The sequence below is a fragment of the Musca domestica genome, unplaced genomic scaffold (assembly GCF_030504385.1).
Source record: "Musca domestica strain aabys unplaced genomic scaffold, Musca_domestica.polishedcontigs.V.1.1 91, whole genome shotgun sequence".
NCBI lineage: Eukaryota > Metazoa > Arthropoda > Insecta > Diptera > Muscidae > Musca > Musca domestica.
In genome coordinates, this window is record NW_026712439.1 from 2,168,014 (window position 1) to 2,189,801 (window position 21,788).

The following is a 21,788-nucleotide window of genomic DNA, read 5'->3' on the forward strand; positions in this document are numbered from 1 at the left end:
ACAACTTGGAGGAAGACCTACTAATGTAATATTCCCTGAACAAAATAAACAGAAAAATATTCAGACTTGTCAAGTCTGCAAATCAAATCATTTCATCAGAGATTGCAGACAATTTTTGAAAAAAAGAGTGTGAATGATGAATTCGCATCGTGAAAACTTCACACTTATTCTACAAATTGTTTGTTATCAAGTCACGGAGTAAAGGATTGCAAAAATCGCTATGGCTGCCGTATTTGTACTATGAAACACAATGCTTTGTTACGTCACTGGATTAAGTCAATTTGTTTCTGAGACATCAACGAAATCTTGCTTGTTTACTATGAGATCCAAATACCACCCTAGCTTTAAACTGGAAGTCTGGGCTCCAGTTTTAAAGAACTTACCTTTAAATCAACGACCACAAAACTTAGATGACTCACAACTTCGAGATCTAACAGCATTAGAACTAGCTGACCCGAAATTTTACGTCAGACAACCAATCGACTAACTTATTGGAATGGACATAGGACCATTAATATTCACAATTGAAACTCCAATGAAAATATTTGGATCAATTTTAACACAAAAAACCAAATTTGGATTTATAAATGGAGGAACCATACCAGGAAGCATCCTTCAACGAAAACAAATGTCACTTCTAAATATAACTTCAATAGAGAAAGTACTTACACGTTTTTGGGAGGTGGAAGAGACCCCTAAAAAAGTTGTACGGTCAGAAAAAGACCAATTTTGTGAACAAAACTACACCGAAACAACAATACGAAACAAGGATGGAAGATATGTGGTCACTCTCCCATAAAAAAAAATATGAGGAATTGGGGAATTCCCGAAACATAGCCCTAGCTCAATTCTACAGAATGGAGAAAAAACTTTTGAAAATACCAGAGATCAAAGAACAATATGCTTCAATACTTAAATACCTAGAACTTGGTCATATGAGGAAAGTCAATCCGAATGAAATAGACAAAATGCCAAATTATTATCTACCACATCACGCTACGATAGAACCAGATCGACTCACAACGAAGTTAAGAGTCGTATTTAACGCTTCTTGTCCTTCATCAAACAAAACAAGTCTCAATGACATACTATACCTATACCCTGGACCCATTCTTCAACAGGATTTAGTATTGCAAATTTTAAAATGAAGTTTCTTCAAATATGCCTTCAATGCAGATATAACAAAGATGTGTCGCCAAAAACTTTTGGATTCAAAGCAAACAAAATAACAAAGAATTCTCTTTAGAAAGTCTCCGGAAAACCCAGTAGAGGATTATGAGCTGCTAATAGTTACATTTGGAGTGAACTGCGCACCATATTTAGCATTGAGGACTCTTCTTAAACTAGCAGAAAATGTAAAAGAATCATATCCTAAACCCGCAAATATAATTTTGAATAATTTATATGTTGATGATGTATTAGCTGGCGGTCACACTGAAAATGAATCAATAAAACCTCGAAAGGAATTAACTGCCGCTTTAGACTCCGCTGGCTTTACACTAATGAAATGGGCATCAAATGATCGCAAAATAATACAAGATATTCCACGTGAATATGTACTACCACTCAACTGGCTAGACATTTCCGGAGATGCTTCTACAAATACCCTTGGAATTCGATGGAATGTCTCAGGCGATTATTTTTCTTTCACAACACCTTCAATGGAAAATAAAAATATATCTTCAAAAAGAGAAGTTTTATCAACTATAGCTAAATTGTTCGACCCATGTGGATGGCACCGGTGGTCGTCGTAGCTAAGTTAATAATGCATCAAATCTGGCTAGACAAAATTGACTGGGATGATCAATTAAAGCCAATAACTCAAATGAACTGGAACAATTTTGTCAAAAAATAGCAAAGATATTGAATATCTCAGAGTTCCTCGATGGATTCAATACACGTTAGATGGTTCTGTCGAGATTCATGGATTTTGTGACGCGTCAGAAAGCGCGTATGGAGCCACTCTTTATATTCGGTTGCAAAATACTGACCATACCGCACATACACTCTTACTAACAGCAAAGACTCGTGGCGCTCCAATTAAAAAATTATCAATACCTAAACTCAACCTATGCGGGGCAGTATTACTCTCCAATTTAGCAAAATCCATTGTTAATAGTCTACTAATATCAAAATATTCGACACAATTTTGAACAGACTCTGCATTCGTCTTAGCATGGTTAAAAAAGCCTCCTTGTCATTGGAGCACATTTGTTGGCAATAGAGTCTCGGAAATTGCTGATAATGTTGTAGAAGAAAATTGGAGACATTTTGATTCGAAAAATAATCCAGCTGATATTGCGAACCGTGGATGTTCACCCGCAGAGCTCAGGACCAGTGATATCTGGTGGCAGGGACCTCAATGGCTCAGAATGCCAAAAGACCGTTGGCCATCGTATGAAATCCCAAATGAAACAAATTTGGATGCCAAAACGGCAAAAGTTATGACTTTTTTCGCGGAAAGAGATGGCCCTTTAAAAAATTTCTCCTTTTTATCAAAAGTTTATCAATTATACGCATATGCCCTAAGACTCTGGAAAAACACTGGAGCAAGTAAACAACACCTTCGCACCTCATCAAACGACCTTACATCAGATGAAATCCAAGATGGTAAACGATCTTGCATAATTCGCTAATCAAACACACCATACGAAAATGTCGAATATGCTTAATTAAAAAAAAAAAAAAACTAAACTCAAATAATGGCTTCGCTACCACCCGAACGCACTCTGCTTTCTCGACCCTTTACAAACACAGGGGTAGACTTTCACTCAAAATCTTACTTGAAAATTTATTCCGCCTGGTGCTCCGCACATGAGCGGCTTGTGGGAAGCTGGTGTTAAATCATTTAAAATTCATTTACGAAAAAGTATCTCAAAAATGAATTTCACTTTTGAAGAATTTACAACTATTTTAGCAAGAATTGAAGGCTGTCTTATTTCGCGACCCTTAAGTCCTGTTAGCGACGACCCAATGACCTTTCCCCTTTGACACCTGGTCATTTCTTTATAGGAACACCTATTCTTACCCCAGATGAACCAGACATTTCAAATACAGATCTAAGCTTAGTCAATCGTTGGAAAATGCTCTAGGTTCTTTAACAATACTTTTGCAACAAGAAGAACTAAGTGGAAATATGAAAAAGAGAACATCAAAGAAGGAGATTTAGTTGTCGTAAAAGACGATAGATTGGCTCCGTATGAATGGAAGTTAGGTCGTATAAAAAAAAAACGTATCAGGCAGTGATCAAAATACCAGGGTTGTAGACATACGGACGGCAAGTGGCAACATTAGCAGACCCATAACAAAAATTGTCAAATTGTTTTCCGACCGACTAGTCGGATTCTCGCTCAAAAAAGAATTTAGTACTCGCCTTAATTTCTTTTCAGATATGGCCGCTTACTTGCCTAACCAGGACTGCCGTCTGGACGATCGCAACCGTAGCCCAGACTAACCTGCCCGACCCACAGCAAGAAGCGCCAATCGACCAATTCGGCCAACCCATCGTCCCAGTTCCACATCCCCTGAAAGACGTCAGTGAAGCCGATCCGAAATTGCCTGCTAGAAGCCATTTGGCCCCGACTGCCCGCCCTTAACTGGTTGCCGGAGATGCAATGACCGGCACCACACCCTACTGCACGGGGCGCCTCAATTGGACGGGGCCTTCGCATGGAATTTGGTTTTTTTTTTCCGACGGCGATGGTACGCATAACGGCCGAGGGCATGGTGGGGTTTAGCATGCTGCGAGCCATTATTAGCCAATCTGCGACGGTGTCTAAGATTTCGTATGCCGCGTTCCGTCGCCTGGGTATGCAGTCGCGGAGCTAAAAAGGGGAGCGATTCACCACCTTCACCGTTTCGCTCCGCCGCACAAACAGTACTTAAAGTCCGAAGGTAAATGCAGTAGTTATCGGAGATCTGCCAAGACGCACGAGCTAAGCCTTAGCTGACCCTGATCCCAGTGGAAATAGTCCGGTCGATGTGGAACTGGGAGCGGGCATATACTCTGCCATAGGGAAAGATTGGAGTACAGCAGCTGGAAGTGGAGATGTCCTGGCCTACAACACACAACTGGGCTACGTGTTTGCTGGGAACATCAAAAATATAGGCCGATGAACTAAATAACGAGGATTTTTATGGTATATTACAAATGAATACTTACATTTGTCATTCGGGGCCCAGGAAATTTTCATAAATTAACGCAATTTTGCCCAACACTGTTGGTTGGGTATTTACCCGCTGCTGCATAGATTATATCAAAACAAAATTATGTAAATAATATATACACCTACACATACACACATACATTGATGCAGCCAATGCTGAATTCGAATAAATAAGCATAGACAACAGACAAAACTGGTGTGATGTGACGCGACCGCATGCACATTTAAGTGCGGTTGAGGCTCTGGGAAAATCTAGCAATAAACAATGAATATTCTAAAATTACATTTTTCCCAGCCGCCATCAAACACCACATGTGAACAATTCGGTGATCTATGCGCTGACACATACGACAATGTTTGAGACAATAAAGGTTATGACCCACACGCACAGATATCGATGCGCTCAGTAAATGTACAAGACCACTTGAATGAAATGTCAAGCAGCGCTGCAATGTTCTCCATTCAATATAAGAATAGATAAGAGTAATTGTTTGGCTGCGATTAGGTTAAGAGAGACTAGTTTTTGTAGCACTTAAGAAACATATTTTTTAAATAAAATCAGAATTGAATCAATCCATCAATCAAACCATTCGGTTAGCTTGCTTTTCTCGCTATTACATTGATCCTCCTAGCAGGATCCGAATAAAGAATAGAGTTGACAATCAAAGAGGGAGATTGGACTCTATTTTCACTTACAATAGGTTCAAGTATTGGTATAGGCCCCATGGAACTGAACCTGCATATATCCGTTATTTTAATGATTTGTGACACACTCTTCATCGGAAATTTTTCAAATTTGGAATTTGAAGTTCCTCATGTCTACTTTATCATACGACAGTTGCGCATACAGGTCCTCGTCTTCGTAGATAACTGTACCTCCTTATTTCTGATATTTTGATGATTTTAGCTACATTATTTACCGGAACTGTTTCAAATCATCTTTCTAAAGCTCTTAATGGGTACTACAGTATGTGAAAGAAAATTGCCTATGCAGGTCCAAGTCCATATAACGGAACCTATATACGGTATATTGATGACTTTAGGTAGTTGTTTAAAAAAATAAATTGGCTAAAATCGTCAAAATATCAAATATCGGGAGGTCCAGCTACAAAAACCTAGACCTGCCACTAGACAAAGAAGCCGTTCCAATTTCGAATACCAAATTTGGAACATATCCGTGAACAAATATGGCTTAAATCATTAAAATACTGAATATCGGGAAGTACCTTTATATGGGGATATACGAAACGTTGCGGTATATCATTTTGTGTACTAACTATCCTAGAAACAACAGCAACTATTCTGCTGAAGTTTAAAACATTACGTTAAATATTGTGGGCTCCATCGTGATATCATCATAGGGAAATCTTTAAATCGATTTAGAATTTTATGCTGGTCATGTATATATAATGTTTGTGGACTAATTACAAATATTCAATGTACCATTACGTTCAATTCTCTCATCCACTAATTACCGTGTTACCAACTCTCTATATACTTAGGCCAAATTTTTAAGAATATTTTATCCGAGAAGTACAATGTTAAGAATTCAACAGAAATGAAAGAAACTCACAAAAGTGTAAAGCTCGTTTACTCAAAAAATATTAGTATCATTTGACGTTATATCCTTATTCACAAACATTCCAGTACATACTGTAATAAAAGTTATTATGAATTGGATCAAATGAAACAGTACCCTAAGATTTCAAGATGTACATTCTGAAAATTTTGCATCTTTGCAAGGACAATAACTATTTCAAATACAAGGACAAGATTTATAACCAAATATTTGGAATGCCAATGGGGAACCCACTCTCGCCCACCACAGCGGATTTAGTTCCGGATCACCTACTTGATGAAACGTTAGCCGAACTAAAAACTAGAGACACAAATACAAAAAACAAAGCTAAATCTGTAGATGGCCTTTTTGCCATTATAAATAAGGACGATGCGGATGAAATCTTACGCACACTTTACAAAAGACAAAATTATGTTTGACTGCTACACTAAGCAAACTTCATCCGGCAGAATTTTAAATTAAAACGCCACACAACCTAAATCTCAAATCCTAAACACGGTAACTTGATATATAGAATTCTAAATAGCAGTGACGAACAATTCCAAGACAAATTTTTACGGTGTACAATACATTCCTGGAATTTTTGGCAATCAAAAATTACGGAGGATAATAAAGAACAAAAATATAAACTTTGCTTGCAAGCCAAACAAAATGCTAATCGCCATATTCACAAACACAAAAACGCTAATCGACAAACAACAACAAAGCAATGTTGATTGATGATAAATACCGTGCAAGGCAAAGAAAACGAAAAATGCAACAAAATATACATAGGAACAACAAAAAGGGCGCTAAATATACGAATGGGAGAACAAAAACAAGTTATATAGAAAGGGAAAGAACGACCGCACTAGCACAGCATATCATACACACAGGCAACTCACCTGATTTTGACAAAACAGTAAATTTAGACAAAGAGAAAAATGAGAAATAGAGATTTCTGATTGAAAGTCTGAGAATACAACAACAAATTGACGCAACGATGAACTTAAAAGAAGACACCGATAATATTAGTGCAAGCTATGGAGCAGCAATAACGTAAACATATCTGTGATACTAGATTTTAAGTCGTTGTTTATTGTCTAATTATGTTATTTTATAATACAATATTGTTGCAAAATCGTCAGGCAAAATCCCATTATTGTTGTTTTTATAAAAACAACGTTTGTTTATGGATGGAGAAAGATGGTAATGTTTACCAGGGGGTAAGGCAGGGAATACCTAGGATTCGGAAAGAGCCACCAATCCTCATCAGTTCCCTTGTTTCTTGTCTGGGATATTCTCCCCAGAAGTTATTTAAAAAATAACTTCTATGACAAAAACATTTTTTACCCAAGTGACGAGATCGTAAGCTCAATAGAAGAGGAACAAAAGAATTACATAAAACTAAAATTCTTTTGGAAAATCTTCTAAATCTTACAACCGCACTTATAAACATTTACATCTTTCTCCACTTGTTATGCTTTCGTTCAACCTGAACGAAGTAACATAACCATGTAAGTTTGTTTTGTCTGTTACAACAAAACCCCTTCGTCGACCGTGCCTGTGTCTATTAATAGAACAGTGTTTGGCTTGCTTGTTTGGGATACCATAGTATTTTGTTGTTGCAAAATCGTCAGGCAAAATCCCATTATTGTTGTTTTTATAAAAACAACGTTTGTTTATGAGTGGAGAACGATGGTAATGTTTACCAGGGGGTAAGGCAGGGAATACCTAGGTTTCGGAAAGAGCCACCAATCCTCATCAGTTCCCTTGTTTCTTATCTGGGATATTCTCCCCAGAAGTTATTTAAAAAATAACTTCTATGACAAAAAACATTTTTTACCCAAGTGACGAGATCGTAAGCTCAATAGAAGAGGAACAAAAGAATTACATAAAACTAAAATTCTTTTGGAAAATCTTCTAAATCTTACAACCGCACTTATAAACATTTACATCTTTCTCCACTTGTTATGCTTTCGTTCAACCTGAACGAAGTAACATAACCATGTAAGTTTGTTTTGTCTGTTACAACAAAAACCCCTTCGTCGACCGTGCATGTGTCTATTAATAGAACAGTGTTTGGCTTGCTTGTCTGGGATACCATAGTATTTTGTTGTTGCAAAATCGTCAGGCAAAATCCCATTATTGTTGTTTTTATAAAAACAACGTTTGTTTATGAGTGGAGAACGATGGTAATGTTTACCAGGGGTAAGGCAGGGAATACCTAGGTTTCGGAAAGAGCCACCAATCCTCATCAGTTCCCTTGTTTCTTGTCTGGGATATTCTCCCCAGAAGTTATTTAAAAAATAACTTCTATGACAAAAAACATTTTTTACCCAAGTGACGAGATCGTAAGCTCAATAGAAGGGGAACAAAAGAATTACATAAAACTAAAATTCTTTTGGAAAATCTTCTAAATCTTACAACCGCACTTCCTCTTCTATGAGCTTACGATCTCGTCACTTGGGTAAAAAATATTTTTTGTTATAGAAATTATTTTTTAAATAACTTCTGGGGAGAATATCCCAGACAAGAAACAAGGGAACTGATAAGGATTGGTGGCTCTTTCCGAAACCTAGGTATTCCCTGCCTTACCCCCTGGTAAACATTACCATCGTTCTCCACTCATAAACAAACGTTGTTTTTATAAAAACAACAATAATGGGATTTTGCCTGACGATTTTGCAACAACAAAATACTATGGTATCCCAAACAGGCAAGCCAAACACTGTTCTATTAATAGACACATGCACGGTCGACAAAGGGGTTTTTGTTGTAACAGACAAAACAAACTTACATGGTTATGTTACTTGGTTCAGGTTGAACGAAAGCATAACAAGTGGAGAAAGATGTAAATGTTTATAAGTGCGGTTGTAAGATTTAGAAGATTTTCCAAAAGAATTTTAGTTTTATGTAATTCTTTTGTTCCTCTTCTATTGAGCTTACGATCTCGCCACTTGGGTAAAAAATGTTTTTTGTCATAGAAGTTATTTTTTAAATAACTTCTGGGGAGAATATCCCAGACAAGAAACTAGGGAACTGATGAGGATTGGTGGCTCTTTCCGAAACCTAGGTATTCCCTGCCTTATCCCCTGGTAAACATTACCATCGTTCTCCACTCATAAACAAACGTTGTTTTTATAAAAACAACAATAATGGGATTTTGCCTGACGATTTTGCAACAACAAAATACTATGGTATCCCAAACAAGCAAGCCAAACACTGTTCTATAATACAATATATGTAAGCACGTCTTGAGTATAGTGTAAGTAAAGAGTATGTTTACAATTATTGTAAATTTGACCATAATGTAAATTGTTATATATATTTTTTTAAATAAACGAAATTCCTAAGGAAATCAGCAAAAAAGTGATGAAACGTTGGGAAAATGTAAGAAAACAATTCTTATATTTGCAAAAACTTACAGAGAGTAAGTTAAAAATAATAATTGATAAATTTTGACTCAATTTGTAATATACTACTGAATTGTACCAGAAATCTGAAATGATAACCGACAACTGACGATTAAGAGAAATTTACTGTGGCATAAGAGTATACTAATACCACCATAGCAATAAAAAGGAATATGATTTCTATTTTAATATATTTATTTCTATTTTAATATAATCCTTTGGTTTCTATTCTACTGAGCTTACGATCTCGTCACTTGGGTAAAAAAGTTTATTTTCATAGGAGTTATTTTTAAAATAACTCCTGGGGAGAATATCCCAGACAAAAGCAAGGGAACTGATGAGGATTGGTAGATCTTTCCGAAACCTAGGTATTCCCTGCCTTACTCCGTTGTTTTTATAAAAACAACAATAGTGGGATTGAGCCTGACTATTTTGCGACAATAACATAGCATCTTATGCTGATCAAAAATATCTATACTTTGAGGGCTTTAAAATTTAAGAGTTACAAACGTGTCATACCCTTTATACTACAGTGGTCGGTATATAAATAAAAATGCCCCACCTGACTGTCGATGAGAAATAAATGGAAAGCAAACATAAATTTAAGGTACAGTCACACTGGGCAAATATTTGATCCAAATTTGTTTTTCCAATATTTGGCTGAACAAATGTGAATTTCATACAGAGTTGATTTGATGTTAACATTACAGTTAAATAAATAAATATATTTTTGACCAAAAAACTGGAAAATAATTGATATTATGTGTTCACATTATGCACACACTGGTCCAATTTTTGTTTCCTAGCAAATAATTTTTGTTTTCCCAAAATCAGTTGTTTTAGTATTTGCCGTCAAATAATATTAGGTGGTCAGATTGGGCAAAGAAATATTAGACATTGTTTAATTTCAAATTTAATTTTCATTAAATTGCGTAAACATTGCATATTTGTAAAGGTACGGTCAGACTGAGCGAATATTTGAACCAAAATCGTTTTCCGATATTTGACTGAACAAATGTGAAATTCATACAGAGTTGATTTAATGTTCACATTACAGTCAAACATTTGACAGTCACCAAACAGTATCAAATACTTCTTTGGAAAACATGTTTGACATGTGTTCACATTCTTAAAATATATTTACCCCATGGAATTGTTTGATCAAACTGTAGGAAAACATAAGTTTTTTTGACCGAGGAAAATAGAGAAAGAGAGAGTGAAAGAGAGACATAAGGAAAATGCAGCTTCGTGTATTATTAGTTTCGGAGAAGGCAAATAAATGACCAGCTGTTTAGGAATATTAGTGTTTTGTCAGAATTCTTTAATGTTTGCATCTATGGATGTATGTTTGCAAAATCATAAATGGTACAATCAAATCAAGGTAGCTAGGTAGTTGCTTTTACATGTGTATTCTTTTCAATTATATGGATATTGTTTACAAAATAGTCATGAATGGAGAAAATTATGGAAGTTATACATATATATATATATATATATATATATATATATATATATATATATATATATATATATATATATATAATTACTCTGTATGAATTTCACATTTGTTCAGTCAAATATGGGAAAACAATTTTGGTTCAAATATTTGCTCAGTCTGACCGTACCTTTACAAATATGCAATGTTTACGCAATTTAATGAAAACTAAATTTGAAATTAAACAATGTCTAATATTTATTTGCCCAATCTGACAACCTAATATTATTTGCCGGCAAATACTAAAACAACTGATTTTGGGAAAACAAAAATTATTTGCCAGGAAACAAAAATTGAACCAGTGTGTCCATAATGTGAACACATAATATCAATTATTTTCCAGTTTTTTGGCCAAAAATATATTTATTTATTTAACTGTAATGTTAACATCAAATCAACTCTGTATGAAATTCACATTTGTTCAGCCAAATATGGGAAAAACAAATTTGGATCAAATATTTGCCCAGTGTGACTGTACCTTAAATTTATGTTTGCTTTCCATTTATTTCTCATCGACAGTCAGGTGGGGCGGAGTAAGGCAGGGAATATCTAGGTTTCAGAAAGATCTACCAATCCTCATCAGTTCCCTTGCTTTTGTCTGGGATATTCTCCCCAGGAGTTATTTTAAAAATAACTCCTATGAAAATAAGCTTTTTTACCCAAGTGACGAGAGCGTAAGCTCAGTAGAATAGAAACCAAAGGATAATATTAAAATAGAAATAAATGTATTAAAATAGAAATCATGTTCCTTTTTATTGCTTTGGTGGTATTAGTATACTCTTATGCCACAGTAAATTTCTCTTAATCGTCAGTTATCGGTTATCATTTCAGATTTCTGGTACGATTCAGTAGTATATTACAAATTGAGTCAAAATTTATCAATTATATAACATTTTAGTTCAACAAATTAATATTTTTATTATATTTGATATTTTTAACTTACTGACCTCTGTAAATTTTTGCAAATAAAAGATTTGTTTTCTTACATTTCCCCAACGTTTCTTCACTTTTTTGGTGACTTCCTTAGGAATTTCGTTTATTTAATAAATATATATAACAATTTACATTATGGTCAAATTTACAATAATTGTAAACATACTCTTTACTTACACTATACTCAAGGCGTGCTTACATATATTGTATTATAAAATAACATAATTAGACAATAAACAACGACTTAACATCTAGTATCACAGATATGTTTACGTTGTTGCTGCTCCATAGCTTGCACTAATATTATCGGTGTCTTCTTTTATGTTCATCGTTGCGTTAATTTGTTGTTGTATTCTCAGACTTTCAATCAGCAATCTCTATTTCTCATTTTTCTCTTTGTCTAAATTTACTGTTTTGTCAAAATCAGGTGAGTTGCCTGTGTGTATGATATGCTGTGCTAGTGCGGTCGTTCTTTCCCTTTCTATATAACTTGTTTTTGTTCTCCCATTCGTATATATAGCGCTCTTTTTGTTGTTCGTATGTATAATTTGTTGCTTTTTTCGTTTTCTTTGTCTTGCACGGCATTTTGTAAACAGCATTGCTTTGTTGTTGTTTGTCGATTAGCGTTTTTGTGTTTGTGAATATGGCGATTAGCAACGACTTGAACGACTTATATATATATATATATATATATATATATATATATATATATATATATATATATATATATATATATATATATATATATATATATATATATATATATTGTTTACAAAATAATCATGAACGGAGAAAATTATGAAAGTTATACATATTTATTTATTAAAGTTATTATATATATCTTTCGAGAAAACAGTTTTGTTTTATGCTGAACGATTGGTAGAGTGCAACGTGCAACATGTCATGCACCCTACAATCGCTTTTAGTGATTTTTTAAATATTTTTGAGTTTTTCGACTTTTAAATTTATTTTTTTTTTGAAAATTGTTGTCGTATATACGACACGTTGCAACAAATTACGTGTATTTTACGGTAAACAGTACATAATTTTCGAAATTTGAAATACACTGAAAGAAAGTTTTGAAAATTTTTTTTTATTCATTTATAATATTATTTTACTTCTTCATCATCACTTTAAACCTCAATTAATATTGGGAATAGCTCACGACTATTATACAATCAGTGTTCATTAAATAAACATTGACTTCATTGACATTACGTGTCGTATTGAAAATATTTCAAGCATTTTCGTGCAAATTTCATAACAATTTCACAAATTTCTTATCGTATTTTTCGGGCAGTTCTAAATTCTTCGACTGCATTTGTTTTCCAAACAAGATATAAGGTGTCAGCATATACTTTATTCATTTGCTTTGCTTCTGATTTGCATTCAAAATGCCATTCACTCCTTTGGATTTATTCATCCGAGCTACAAATGCTTTTGTAAAATTTGATGTCAATTTCAGTTCCCAACGGGACGTAGAGTTCGATGTTTACATCCTAGAATTACAAGGAGCTGAGGTCAGAACTCTATGCGATAAAGTTATATTCCAATTTTAAAAAGTGCCTCGATTCTAATGAGCACAAAATTTCAAGAGTACAGCGACCTTATCGACTTCCAAAAGGCATCATCTAAGAGTTTGTCAGAAATTCCTTAGAAATTCAGTTTCTGAAAGAATCAGCACAGTTAAGAAACATTTCTGTTGTCTTAATTGCTTGTCTTACGGACATGAAGCTTTTAAATGCAACAGCATTCATAACTGCTGTACATGCAACAAACGACATTATACGCTGTTGCATATCGGGGTCACGCTTCTTCTCTCTTCGACACTGCCTAATTCTAGCAGTTTAAATCAGGTGCATCTACCTACAATCAAACCGACAGGTATTTCATACCACCTATTTAATACGTACCCAGCTAGAGTGTTAATAGATTCTGCTTCAGAAGCATCTTTTGCTTCTGAACGTATGCAACAACAAGTGAAGAAAATGAAAGTTCGGAAGGGCCGAACTTTGAATACTCTCCACCATTAGGAACGAATTTGACAATTCTCAAAAACAATATGGGAGACCTACATGGCCCATTTTCAATACCAAAAGTCCTGCAGATATAATACATGATTTAGTGAAATTTTATCAATCTATTTCAATTCGTTCGGAAGCTAGAGTGATTTCCGCAGACGGGCAAACAAGCAAGCCAAACACTGTTCTATAATACAATATATGTAAGCACGTCTTGAGTATAGTGTAAGTAAAGAGTATGTTTACAATTATTGTAAATTTGACCATAATGTAAGTTGTTATATATATTTTTCTAAATAAACGAAATTCCTAAGGAAGTCACCAAAAAAGTGATGAAACGTTGGGAAAATGTAAGAAAACAATTCTTATATTTGCAAAAACTTACAGAGAGTAAGTTAAAAATATCAAATATAATAAAAATATTAATTTGTTGAACTAAAATATTATATAATTGATAAATTTTGACTCAATTTGTAATATACTAATGAATTGTACCAGAAATCTGAAATGATAACCGACAACTAACGATTAAGAGAAATTTACTGTGGCATAAGAGTATACTAATACCACCATAGCAATAAAAAGGAATATGATTTCTATTTTAATATATTTATTTCTATTTTAATTTAATCCTTTGGTTTCTATTCTACTGAGCTTACGATCTCGTCACATGGGTAAAAAAGTTTATTTTCATAGGAGTTATTTTTAAAATAACTCCTGGGGAGAATATCCCAGACAAAAGCAAGGGAACTGATGAGGATTGGTAGATCTTTCCGAAACCTAGGTATTCCCTGCCTTACTCCGTTGTTTTTATAAAAACAACAATAGTGGGATTGAGCCTGACTATTTTGCGACAATAACATAGCATCTTATTTTGATCAAAAATATATATACTTTGAGGGCTTTAAAATTTAAGAGTTACAAACGTGTTATACCCTTTATACTACAGTGGTCGGTATATAAATAAAAATGCCCCACCTGACTGTCGATGAGAAATAAATGGAAAGCAATTGAAAATAATTGATATTATGTGTTCACATTATGCACACACTGGTCCAATTTTTGTTTCCTGGCAAATAATTTTTGTTTTCCCAAAATCAGTTGTTTTAGTATTTGCCGTCAAATAATATTAGGTGGTCAGATTGGGCAAAGAAATATTAGACATTGTTTAATTTCAAATTTAATTTTCATTAAATTGCGTAAACATTGCATATTTGTAAAGGTACGATCAGACTGAGCAAATATTTGAACCAAAATCGTTTTCCCATATTTGACTGAACAAATGTGAAATTCATACAGAGTTGATTCACATTACAGTCAAACATTTGACAGTCACCAAACAGTATCAAATACTGCTTTGGAAAACATGTTTGACATGTGTTCACATTCTTAAAATATATTTACCCCATGGAATTGATTGATCAAACTGTAGGAAAACATAAGTTTATTTGACCGAGGAAAATAGAGAGAGAGAGAGTGAAAGAGAGACATAAGGAAACGGAGCTTCGTGTATTATTTGTTTCGGGGAAGGCAAATAAATGACCAGCTGTTTAGGAATATTAGTGTTTTGTCAGAATTCTTTAATGTTTGCATCTATGGATGTATGTTTGCAAAATCATAAATGGTACAATCAAATCAAGGTAGCTAGCGAGTAGTTGCTTTTAAATGTGTATTCTTTTCAATTATATGGATATTGTTTACAAATGGAGAAAATTATGAAAGTTATACATATATATATATATATTAAAGTTAGTACACACACACACACACGCATATATATATATATATATATATATATATATATATATATATATATATATATATATATATATATATATATATATATATATATATATATATATATATATATATATATATATATATATCGAATTTTATCGAAAATTTGGCGAATTTAGAAAATTTGTTGAATCAGACAAATTTTCACAGCAACAATCAAAGTTATTGGCTTTTTATAAAATAAAATCCTCCTATCATAGGATATTAAGCGATTTTAAGAAAAAATTTTGAGACTTTTGTTCGACAACCCAACACACATTTTTTCCCTCGTTGAAATTTTTTTTTGGATTCTCTGAAACTTTTTGACATTTTCAACCTTTTTTTTTTGATTATCAAACTAGACTCTCTTTTTTTTGGAACAAATAGTTTGGATAAAAATAGCAGCAATACATCTCTGGTAATTTCTGCTTTTGCAATTCTCGTTTATACACTTTTGTTTTAAAAACTTTTGGATTATTTGTCGATTTGCAAAAATAAAATCCTCCTGTAAGTGGACTTTAAGAGATTATATTTTCATTTTTCATCCTTTTGGCTAAAAGTTGACTCCTTCTGGCAACCCAACAAACATTTTTAATCAAATACAAAGAAAATTTTTGAAATTTTTTAAAAATTTTGAAATTCTTGAAAGGAAACGAAACATAATTTGACTCAAACAAATAAAATAAGATCGTTTTTGTCGACAAAAATTGGGAGAAAGAAACCTATCCTCATTTTAAAAATAAAAATTTGAATAAAAGTTCAAATTCTAAACCAAGTTAGTCCTTTTCATTGGGCAACTTTTCTTTTTTATAAACCAACAACAATTCGTGAAGGTTAACGCTCAGCTTGCAAAATGGATAAAACTTTAAGCGATAAATTCACAAATTGCGTCAAGGTTCTTTTGGATTATATTTCAATTTTTTCAATAACCAAACCGATGACACTGTTCATACATTGAAAACAACACGGATGGAGTTGGACTCTGCATGGGACCAGGTCAAGGGAGCATATATAGACTGTCGGGATTATAATCCAGAAGAGGAAGGAAAGCCGATCGATAAAAACAAACTGAGGAAGTACTATATGGATACCATGGGATTGTACAAAAAGTCGCTGAGTTCAATAAATGGACAAATTCAAAACCTTTTGAATGAAAAGATACAAGAAAAAATGAAAAGAGAGTCAGAGATGTCACAACAAGGAAGAGAATTGGAATTTCAATGGATTTTAGTAATGTATCGCGGCTACCTCCATGCGATACAGACACATTTAAAGGTGGTTATAGGGAATGGCCTACCTTCAGAGATCTATTTTCAGCAATTTACATAAACAACTCAAAATTAAGCAATGTCGAAAAATTATTCCATTTATTTCATATGTCCCACTAACTAATGATGGCTTTACATTAGCATGGAAAAATCTCACAGATCGTTACGAGAATAAACGAATGCAAATTAATGAAGAAATCAAGACACAATTTGCTCAACAAAAACCAACCAACAATCACACGCCTAGATTTTTGAAAACATTTCAAACAAATGTCTCAAAAAATACAAACAACTTGGAGGAAGACCTACTAATGTAATATTCCCTGAACAAAATAAACAGAAAAATATTCAGACTTGTCAAGTCTGCAAATCAAATCATTTCATCAGAGATTGCAGACAATTTTTGAAAAAAAGAGTGTGAATGATGAATTCGCATCGTGAAAACTTCACACTTATTCTACAAATTGTTTGTTATCAAGTCACGGAGTAAAGGATTGCAAAAATCGCTATGGCTGCCGTATTTGTATTATGAAACACAATGTTTTGTTACGTCACTGGATTAAGTCAATTTGTTTCTGAGACATCAACGAAATCTTGCTTGTTTACTATGAGATCCAAATACGACCCTAGCTTTAAACTGGAAGTCTGGGCTCCAGTTTTAAAGAACTTACCTTTAAATCAACGACCACAAAACTTAGATGACTCACAACTTCGAGATCTAACAGCATTAGAACTAGCTGACCCGAAATTTTACGTCAGACAACCAATCGACTAACTTATTGGAATGGACATAGGACCATTAATATTCACAATTGAAACTCCAATGAAAATATTTGGATCAATTTTAACACAAAAAACCAAATTTGGATTTATAAATGGAGGAACCATACCAGGAAGCATCCTTCAACGAAAACAAATGTCACTTCTAAATATAACTTCAATAGAGAAAGTACTTACACGTTTTTGGGAGGTGGAAGAGACCCCTAAAAAAGTTGTACGGTCAGAAAAAGACCAATTTTGTGAACAAAACTACACCGAAACAACAATACGAAACAAGGATGGAAGATATGTGGTCACTCTCCCATAAAAAAAATATGAGGAATTGGGGAATTCCCGAAACATAGCCCTAGCTCAATTCTACAGAATGGAGAAAAAACTTTTGAAAATACCAGAGATCAAAGAACAATATGATGCTTCAATACTTAAATACCTAGAACTTGGTCATATGAGGAAAGTCAATCCGAATGAAATAGACAAAATGCCAAATTATTATCTACCACATCACGCTACGATAGAACCAGATCGACTCACAACGAAGTTAAGAGTCGTATTTAACGCTTCTTGTCCTTCATCAAACAAAACAAGTCTCAATGACATACTATACCTATACCCTGGACCCATTCTTCAACAGGATTTAGTATTGCAAATTTTAAAATGAAGTTTCTTCAAATATGCCTTCAATGCAGATATAACAAAGATGTGTCGCCAAAAACTTTTGGATTCAAAGCAAACAAAATAACAAAGAATTCTCTTTAGAAAGTCTCCGGAAAACCCAGTAGAGGATTATGAGCTGCTAATAGTTACATTTGGAGTGAACTGCGCACCATATTTAGCATTGAGGACTCTTCTTAAACTAGCAGAAAATGTAAAAGAATCATATCCTAAACCCGCAAATATAATTTTGAATAATTTATATGTTGATGATGTATTAGCTGGCGGTCACACTGAAAATGAATCAATAAAACCTCGAAAGGAATTAACTGCCGCTTTAGACTCCGCTGGCTTTACACTAATGAAATGGGCATCAAATGATCGCAAAATAATACAAGATATTCCACGTGAATATGTACTACCACTCAACTGGCTAGACATTTCCGAAGATGCTTCTACAAATACCCTTGGAATTCGATGGAATGTCTCAGGCGATTATTTTTCTTTCACAACACCTTCAATGGAAAATAAAAATATATCTTCAAAAAGAGAAGTTTTATCAACTATAGCTAAATTGTTCGACCCATGTGGATGGCACCGGTGGTCGTCGTAGCTAAGTTAATAATGCATCAAATCTGGCTAGACAAAATTGACTGGGATGATCAATTAAAGCCAATAACTCAAATGAACTGGAACAATTTTGTCAAAAAATAGCAAAGATATTGAATATCTCAGAGTTCCTCGATGGATTCAATACACGTTAGATGGTTCTGTCGAGATTCATGGATTTTGTGACGCGTCAGAAAGCGCGTATGGAGCCACTCTTTATATTCGGTTGCAAAATACTGACCATACCGCACATACACTCTTACTAACAGCAAAGACTCGTGGCGCTCCAATTAAAAAATTATCAATACCTAAACTCAACCTATGCGGGGCAGTATTACTCTCCAATTTAGCAAAATCCATTGTTAATAGTCTACTAATATCAAAATATTCGACACAATTTTGAACAGACTCTGCATTCGTCTTAGCATGGTTAAAAAAGCCTCCTTGTCATTGGAGCACATTTGTTGGCAATAGAGTCTCGGAAATTGCTGATAATGTTGTAGAAGAAAATTGGAGACATTTTGATTCGAAAAATAATCCAGCTGATTTTGCGAACCGTGGATGTTCACCCGCAGAGCTCAGGACCAGTGATATCTGGTGGCAGGGACCTCAATGGCTCAGAATGCCAAAAGACCGTTGGCCATCGTATGAAATCCCAAATGAAACAAATTTGGATGCCAAAACGGCAAAAGTTATGACTTTTTTCGCGGAAAGAGATGGCCCTTTAAAAATTTCTCCTTTTTATCAAAAGTTTATCAATTATACGCATATGCCCTAAGACTCTGGAAAAACACTGGAGCAAGTAAACAACACCTTCGCACCTCATCAAACGACCTTACATCAGATGAAATCCAAGATGGTAAACGATCTTGCATAATTCGCTAATCAAACACACCATACGAAAATGTCGAATATGCTTAATTAAAAAAAAAAAAAACTAAACTCAAATAATGGCTTCGCTACCACCCGAACGCACTCTGCTTTCTCGACCCTTTACAAACACAGGGGTAGACTTTCACTCAAAATCTTACTTGAAAATTTATTCCGCCTGGTGCTCCGCACATGAGCGGCTTGTGGGAAGCTGGTGTTAAATCATTTAAAATTCATTTACGAAAAAGTATCTCAAAAATGAATTTCACTTTTGAAGAATTTACAACTATTTTAGCAAGAATTGAAGGCTGTCTTATTTCGCGACCCTTAAGTCCTGTTAGCGACGACCCAATGACCTTTCCCCTTTGACACCTGGTCATTTCTTTATAGGAACACCTATTCTTACCCCAGATGAACCAGACATTTCAAATACAGATCTAAGCTTAGTCAATCGTTGGAAAATGCTCTAGGTTCTTTAACAATACTTTTGCAACAAGAAGAACTAAGTGGAAATATGAAAAAGAGAACATCAAAGAAGGAGATTTAGTTGTCGTAAAAGACGATAGATTGGCTCCGTATGAATGGAAGTTAGGTCGTATAAAAAAAAAAACGTATCAGGCAGTGATCAAAATACCAGGGTTGTAGACATACGGACGGCAAGTGGCAACATTAGCAGACCCATAACAAAAATTGTCAAATTGTTTTCCGACCGACTAGTCGGATTCTCGCTCAAAAAAGAATTTAGTACTCGCCTTAATTTCTTTTCAGATATGGCCGCTTACTTGCCTAACCAGGACTGCCGTCTGGACGATCGCAACCGTAGCCCAGACTAACCTGCCCGACCCACAGCAAGAAGCGCCAATCGACCAATTCGGCCAACCCATCGTCCCAGTTCCACATCCCCTGAAAGACGTCAGTGAAGCCGATCCGAAATTGCCTGCTAGAAGCCATTTGGCCCCGACTGCCCGCCCTTAACTGGTTGCCGGAGATGCAATGACCGGCACCACACGCTACTGCACGGGGCGCCTCAATTGGACGGGGCCTTCGCATGGAATTTGGTTTTTTTTTCCGACGGCGATGGTACGCATAACGGCCGAGGGCATGGTGGGGTTTAGCATGCTGCGAGCCATTATTAGCCAATCTGCGACGGTGTCTAAGATTTCGTATGCCGCGTTCCGTCGCCTGGGTATGCAGTCGCGGAGCTAAAAAGGGGAGCGATTCACCACCTTCACCGTTTCGCTCCGCCGCACAAACAGTACTTAAAGTCCGAAGGTAAATGCAGTAGTTATCGGAGATCTGCCAAGACGCACGAGCTAAGCCTTAGCTAACCCTGATCCCAGTGGAAATAGTCCGGTCGATGTGGAACTGGGAGCGGGCATATACTCTGCCATAGGGAAAGATTGGAGTACAGCAGCTGGAAGTGGAGATGTCCTGGCCTACAACACACAACTGGGCTACGTGTTTGCTGGGAACATCAAAAATATAGGCCGATGAACTAAATAACGAGGATTTTTATGGTATATTACAAATGAATACTTACATTTGTCATTCGGGGCCCAGGAAATTTTCATAAATTAACGCAATTTTGCCCAACACTGTTGGTTGGGTATTTACCCGCTGCTGCATAGATTATATCAAAACAAAATTATGTAAATAATATATACACCTACACATACACACATACATTGATGCAGCCAATGCTGAATTCGAATAAATAAGCATAGACAACAGACAAAACTGGTGTGATGTGACGCGACCGCATGCACATTTAAGTGCGGTTGAGGCTCTGGGAAAATCTAGCAATAAACAATGAATATTCTAAAATTACATTTTTCCCAGCCGCCATCAAACACCACATGTGAACAATTCGGTGATCTATGCGCTGACACATACGACAATGTTTGAGACAATAAAGGTTATGACCCACACGCACAGATATCGATGCGCTCAGTAAATGTACAAGACCACTTGAATGAAATGTCAAGCAGCGCTGCAATGTTCTCCATTCAATATAAGAATAGATAAGAGTAATTGTTTGGCTGCGATTAGGTTAAGAGAGACTAGTTTTTGTAGCACTTAAGAAACATATTTTTTAAATAAAATCAGAATTGAATCAATCCATCAATCAAACCATTCGGTTAGCTTGCTTTTCTCGCTATTACATTGATCCTCCTAGCAGGATCCGAATAAAGAATAGAGTTGACAATCAAAGAGGGAGATTGGACTCTATTTTCACTTACAATAG